General features: G+C 39.1%; 1 pseudogene; it reads right to left on the minus strand.

The window, feature by feature from the left end:
• Positions 1-1,133: 1,133 nt before the first annotated feature.
• LOC133813310 (small nucleolar RNA R71) lies at positions 1,134-1,229 on the minus strand (annotated as a pseudogene).
• Between the last annotated feature and the right edge of the window lie 5,009 nt (positions 1,230-6,238).

Here is a 6,238-nt window from a genome sequence, read left to right on the forward strand (position 1 = left end):
TTTAGTTGACGACACTTGTGCCTCCTATCTATCTTTTTAATTTTTTTTAGTCAATGACACTTGTGCCTCCTAATTTTGTTGTAATTTTTATTTCTTTTAATTTCCGCAAGTTACTAGTTGATGACAATTTTGCCTCCTAGCTAGTTGATGACAATTTTGCCTCCTAGTATTTTATCTTATGTTTTAGTTGATGGCACTTGTGCCTCCTAATTTTTACCTTAATTTTGTTATGGTTGATGGCATGCTATGCCTCCCTAGTCTTGCCTAAATTTTAGTCTTATTTAATTTTTGCCTTATTTTTATGTCTTTTATAATATTTTAGTGTAATATTGTGAAAAAAATACTTGAAAAAAAAAGTGAAACCTAAATCTTGTCCTGTCACCATAAGAAATTTTTGCTTAAAGGAAATTTGAACAAAATTCCCAATCCGCCTCTACTAATTAACCTCGGGGAGTTGTTAGTAGTGCGCGAGTAAGTGGAATCAAATAGGCCTGGGGACAAGTAAACCATAAGAATTATATTCTTGTGAAATCTCTAAAAATTATAAGTATGCTCTGTGGTTGCAGTTTTAACTGATCTTCCACATCAGAAAATTGTTTGTTTGAGATTATCTTTGTTGTTTTGTTTGTTTAAATTATATGCATCATTGGGAACGTAACTCTAAAAATCGATTAGTAAAAAGACGTTTATCTTTGTTTGAAATTGAAAGTGTTAGTAAAAATTTGAGCATCATGGAACCAATTGCTAATCCTGTTGATGAAAATGTTGTTCCTGAAAAAACTTTACTTGAATATTTTGCACCTATTTCATCTAATGCTCCTTCATGCATTGTTCTTCCTACAACTTATGCTACTCATTTTGAGCTTAAACCAGCAATCATTCAATTGTTGCCATCTTTTTATGAGTTAGATAGAGAAGATCCTTACATGCATGTAAAAGATTTCTTAGAAATTTGCTCAACATTTAAATTTCAAAATTTTTCTGATGAGTCGGTCAAACTAAGATTATTCCCTTTTTCATTAAAAGACAAATCAAAAGCGTGGTTAAATTCCCTTCCCACGGGGTCTATAACTACATGGGATCAACTTTATAATAAATTCTTGCTAAAAAATTTTCCTATGTCTAAAACTGATAGTCTAAGGAGAGAAATCTCCGAGTTTTTTAAAAAAGATAATGAAGAGTTGGGAAAGATTTAAAGATTTATTATTAAAATGTCCTCATCATGGTTTTGAAAAATGGAGACTTGTAAAATATTTTTATGATGGTTTGACTCCCTCTAATCGTCAAATGATTCAATCTATGCATACTGGAATTTTTTTAAAATTTCAAGGACAAGAGGCGTGGGACGCCCTTGAAGATTTGTCTGTCAATTCACAACAATGGAATTATTTTGATCCTAGGTCTAGGTTAACTAATTCACCAAAAAGAGGAGGAAGGTATGAAGTAAAAGATGAATTAGACTTAAGAACATCCTTAGACAAATTAGCGAGAAAAGTAGAAACTTTAGCCATAAGCCAAACAATAAATTCTCCAATACAACCAAGAAAAGATGTTTGTTCTATATGTTCTAGTCCTTGCCATAATGCCCAATCATGCCCTCCCTACCAAGAAGCCTTTTCTGAGGAGGCCAATGCTCTTCATTCTTATGGGAAACCAAATGATAGCCCATTTTCATCCACCTACAATCCAAATTGGAGAAACCATCCGAACTTTTCATGGAGACAAAACCAACCCCAAATGAATCAAGGGCACCAATACAACACACAAAACCAAGCTCATACCCCACAAAATCAACCATATCCTCAACAAAGAAAACCTTCCTTAGAAGATACTTTACAACAATTTATGCAATCCACTCAACAAATCCTACAAAATCAATCTCAATCAATTACCTAACTCGAGACACAAGTAGGACAACTTGCCACTGCTTTAGCTGATAGAGAAAAAGGAACATTCCCTAGTCAACCTATCCCTAATCCAAAAGGTCAATATGAGATAGGAAAGTCTAGTCATAATGGAGAATTCAAATCAATTTCAACTCTTAGGTCCGGCAAGAACATTGTCAAACTCGATTACATACCTGAGGTTGAAAACGAAAAAGAAAAAGAAAAGAGTCAGCCTTCTAGTTCTAATCCCAATGAATCTTCAAACAAGGAAATCCCAATCCATCCTTTGATTCCAAAAGCCCCATTCCCACAAAGATTACTTCCAATTAAAAAAGGCGGCCAATATAATGACATCTTAGAAGTTTTTAAACAAGTTAGTATCAATATCCATTTCTTAGATGCCATTAAACAAATTCCTGCCTACTCTAAATTTTTAAAGGATCTTTGTACTGTTAAAAGAAACACTAATGTTCCTAAAAAGGCGTTTTTAACTGAACAAGCTAGTTCCATTATTCAATATAAGAGTCTTGTTAAATATAAAGATCCTGGGTGTCCCACAATTTCATGCATTATTGGTGATCATTTTATTAACAAGGCTTTACTTGATTTGGGTGCTAGTGTGAATTTATTGCCTTATTCTGTTTATAAGCAACTTGGTCTTGGTGAGCTAAAACCTACCTCTATAACTCTTCAATTAGCTGATTGTTCTATGAAAATTCCTAGAGGCATTATAGAGGATGTTTTGATAAAAGTTGATAAATTTTATTTTCCTGTTCCCCAGTGGCTCGTCGTCCCGAACGCCCGTGTTCGGGAAATAAAGCAAACGACGAGGCTTCGAGCTCGAGAGGTGGAGGTAAAGTCATTCCCAGTTCGGCTATGAGGTCCCCCTCCCTCCTAAAGCATAAGCCCGACACCCTGATTCGATTCCCGAATTCCAGGGATAATTTCCATGTATGGTCTTGAGTAGATGAGAGGGTTCATAGATTTGATAGCTGGTTAGGAAAGTTCCAGACTATGAATAGTTTAAATGAATTCTTGGATGGGGTCACCGTTTAGTATGGTACCAACGAATATAGGGACCTTTCAAGGCTGTCACCCTTGTATAGGGAAGGGACTCCCCCAGCCTCCTCCGAAGATAGGGGGATTACATGGTCGCCGATCACAAGCTCGGGGGAGAGTTCCAGTTAGGTTTCTTTTTACTTGAGCCTTCGTTTCTTTTTGTAGTTTAAGCTCATTAACTAATTTATGATTTGTGTATGCAGGCGATATAGAGTCCGATCTCAACAATGTACTCAACCGTCGCTCGGGAGCAAAACAAAGCAAACGCCCGAGGGCGTCATAGAGAGCGGAACGACCCTCTAAGGTTCTGAAAAGAACCGAGGCGACTCCTCCAACCCCAGACTCCCAGGGCCCGAGCCAAGTTGTTGCTGCAGACCCCGAGGTCGAGGTATCTACCAAAGTCACACTCCCCTTGCCTCCTGCCATCCAGATTTCTCACAAAACTGCCCTGACCCCAAAGAAGTTGGTTCCCACTCGGGAATGCCTGTTGTCAATTTTGACTCATTCCAGTGAGTACGTGGTCGAAAACGCCACGGGGAAACACAGAGCCACCCTTGGCTCGGACATTCTGTCTCGAGTTGGCCAGAGCTTTAGTAATCTCGGCGCCCCTCAATGGCAGTTCCTAACTACCTGCCGAGACACCAACACCCTTTACGACAAGGGTAGCGCGCTCATCTCCTCGGTAATTCTCTCTTTTTACTGTCATGTTGTATGTTCGAGTTCATTCTGTATGTGTTCTAACTCCATTTGTTTGTGTACAGGGCCTTGCTGTGTTTGCTCAGCTTAATTACAAGCTGAACAACGAAGTCCACTCGAGCATGTCTTATGCTCAAGAGTCAAAGAATCTCCAGATCAAGGTTCCAGATGAGCTTAAGACCACAAAGTCAAAGGTGGAGGCTAAAGATGCTGAGATAAAGGAGAGGGGCTCGAGAATCAAGGAGCTCGAAGAGCTGAACGCCAAGGTCGAGGAGGAGAAGAAGGATGCCTTTGACATAATCGAGGGTGAGAAGGCTCACCTCCTCGAGGAATTCAAGCAAAATAAAGATCATGCGGTTGATATGGCCATGTATAGAATCTGGGCCAACAATGCTGATCTCGATACTCTTGAAGAGGAGTTCCTGGCGAGGTGGCAAGCTCGACTTGATGAGGAGGAATTTGAGGAGGAGGCGAATAAAGCAGTGGAGAAGCCGGATACTGTTAGGAGGGATGCACCTGCTTCACAGAAGCGAGGTCATGGGCTGCATCCCATTAATATTTTTGTAATAATTTTTACTTATGCCCTTGGGGCAAAGACAATCTATAACTCATTTATGGGCTATTTTATGTTTATTCAGACAATCATTTATGTATATGATTTTCTTTGCTTGAAAACCTTCATTAAGCTTTTACTTTAACATTTTTGCTTTTACATTTCTGGGTCGAAATATTTTAAGCATTTCATATTAAAGGTTCGCTTCTATGCTTGTTTATTCGTACAAACAAATATGTCAGATTTAAGCTCAAGTTTCAATGCATTCATGCACAGTTTACTTGATGTATCCATGTCCGATCTCGTTATTTATCAAGGTCGGACCTTACTTTAACCATGCACTCGAAAGTACTTATATAGCGTGTAAGATAGGTAGTTTAGTTATATCCCGCTTTTCCAGTCACTGTTCCTCTTCCTCGAGTAGCTCCCCAAGGTTGTGAGGTCGAAACTATTTTTTTTTTGCAAAATATTCCAGCCTCGGTCTCGAGTTCGCTCGAAGTAGGTTTATTTATATTCCAACTTTCTGTCGATTAGTTTTAGCTGGTTTGTTCCAAACTTATTTAGCTTGTCTCTGGTTTGTAATCCATACATTTGTAATTTTGATAATATGGTTATATCCAGATCATTTCAGCTCGCGCATCTGGTTATGTCCAGACAGCTTTGGCTCATGTATACACTTATAACCTTTATGCCGGGTTAATGATCCAGACTTTTTTTTTTCTTTCAAACTTATGGTATTATTGTATACCATTGATGCCCCCTCAATATCCTATGAGTGTGACCATAGGTTATTGAATTAAGAGAGTTTGAAAAAAATACAACATTTAGCAAAGAAAATAACATTTGATCATAGTTGAACACTTTATTACTAAAAGGTCTGAAAAATAAACAAGCTTGGTTACAACAAGACATCATTCCTACACTACTGATAGTAAGGTGGTAGATGTTCGCCATTCCAAGCTCGTGGTACCAATTCTCCGTGCAATCTTGCCAATTTATACACCCCAGGTCAAATAATAGACTCAATCTGGTAAGGCCCTTCCCAGTTAGGTTTGAGTACTCCAGCAGACAGGTCTCATGTAGCTAGAAATACACATTGTAGAACCAGGTCTCCAATCCAAATTTTCTATCTCGAACCTTTTTATTGAAGTATCGGGCAGCTCGTTGCTGATATGCTGCATTTTTCAGTTGAGCTTCATCTCGTCTTTCTTCACTAAGGTCTAGACTTTCTTCGAGCTGGGATTGGTTCGAGACCTGATCGTAGGCATGGCTCTGAATTGTGGGTATTTCGACCTCAATTGGCAACATGGCCTCGCATCCATATGCCAGGGATAAGGGAGTGTGTCCTATTGAAGTTCGCACTGTGGTTCGATAAGCCCAGAAAACTTAGGGTAAATCCTCGGGCCATCTTCCTTTAGCCTCCTCCAACCTTTTCTTCATTGAGCTTTTAAGGGTTTTGTTGACCGCTTCGACCTGGCCATTTTTTTGGGGATGTGCGATGGATGAGAAGCTTTTTATTATTCCATTTTTTTTCACAGAAATGGGTAAATAAATCACTATCGAACTGGGTACCATTGTCCGACACTATCTTCCTGGGCACTTCGTATCGGAAAATGATGTTCTTTACCACAAAGTCTAAAACTTTTTTCGAGGTAATTGTTGCCAGGGGTTCGACCTCGATCCATTTCGTGAAATAATCGACCGCGACCACAACATACTTCACTCCACCTTTACATGTTGGTAGTGAACCTATAAGATCGATTCCCCACACCACAAATGGCCATGGGGAGGTCAACATTGTTAGCTCGGTAGGTGGGGCTCGTGGAATCGAAGAAAAATGCTAAAACTTATCACATCTCTTGACATAATCGAAAGCGTTTTACTTGACAGTGGGCCAGAAATATCCTTGTCTTATCACTTTTTTAGATAGACTATGCCCCCTTGTGTGATCCCCACAAAATCCTTCGTGAATTTCTTCTAGAATTTTCTTCGCTTCGGGTGGAGTGACACATCGTAGTAGTGACATAGAATATTCTCTTCGGTA

This window comes from Humulus lupulus, chromosome 1, assembly GCF_963169125.1.
Source record: "Humulus lupulus chromosome 1, drHumLupu1.1, whole genome shotgun sequence".
Classification (NCBI taxonomy): Eukaryota; Viridiplantae; Streptophyta; class Magnoliopsida; order Rosales; family Cannabaceae; genus Humulus; species Humulus lupulus.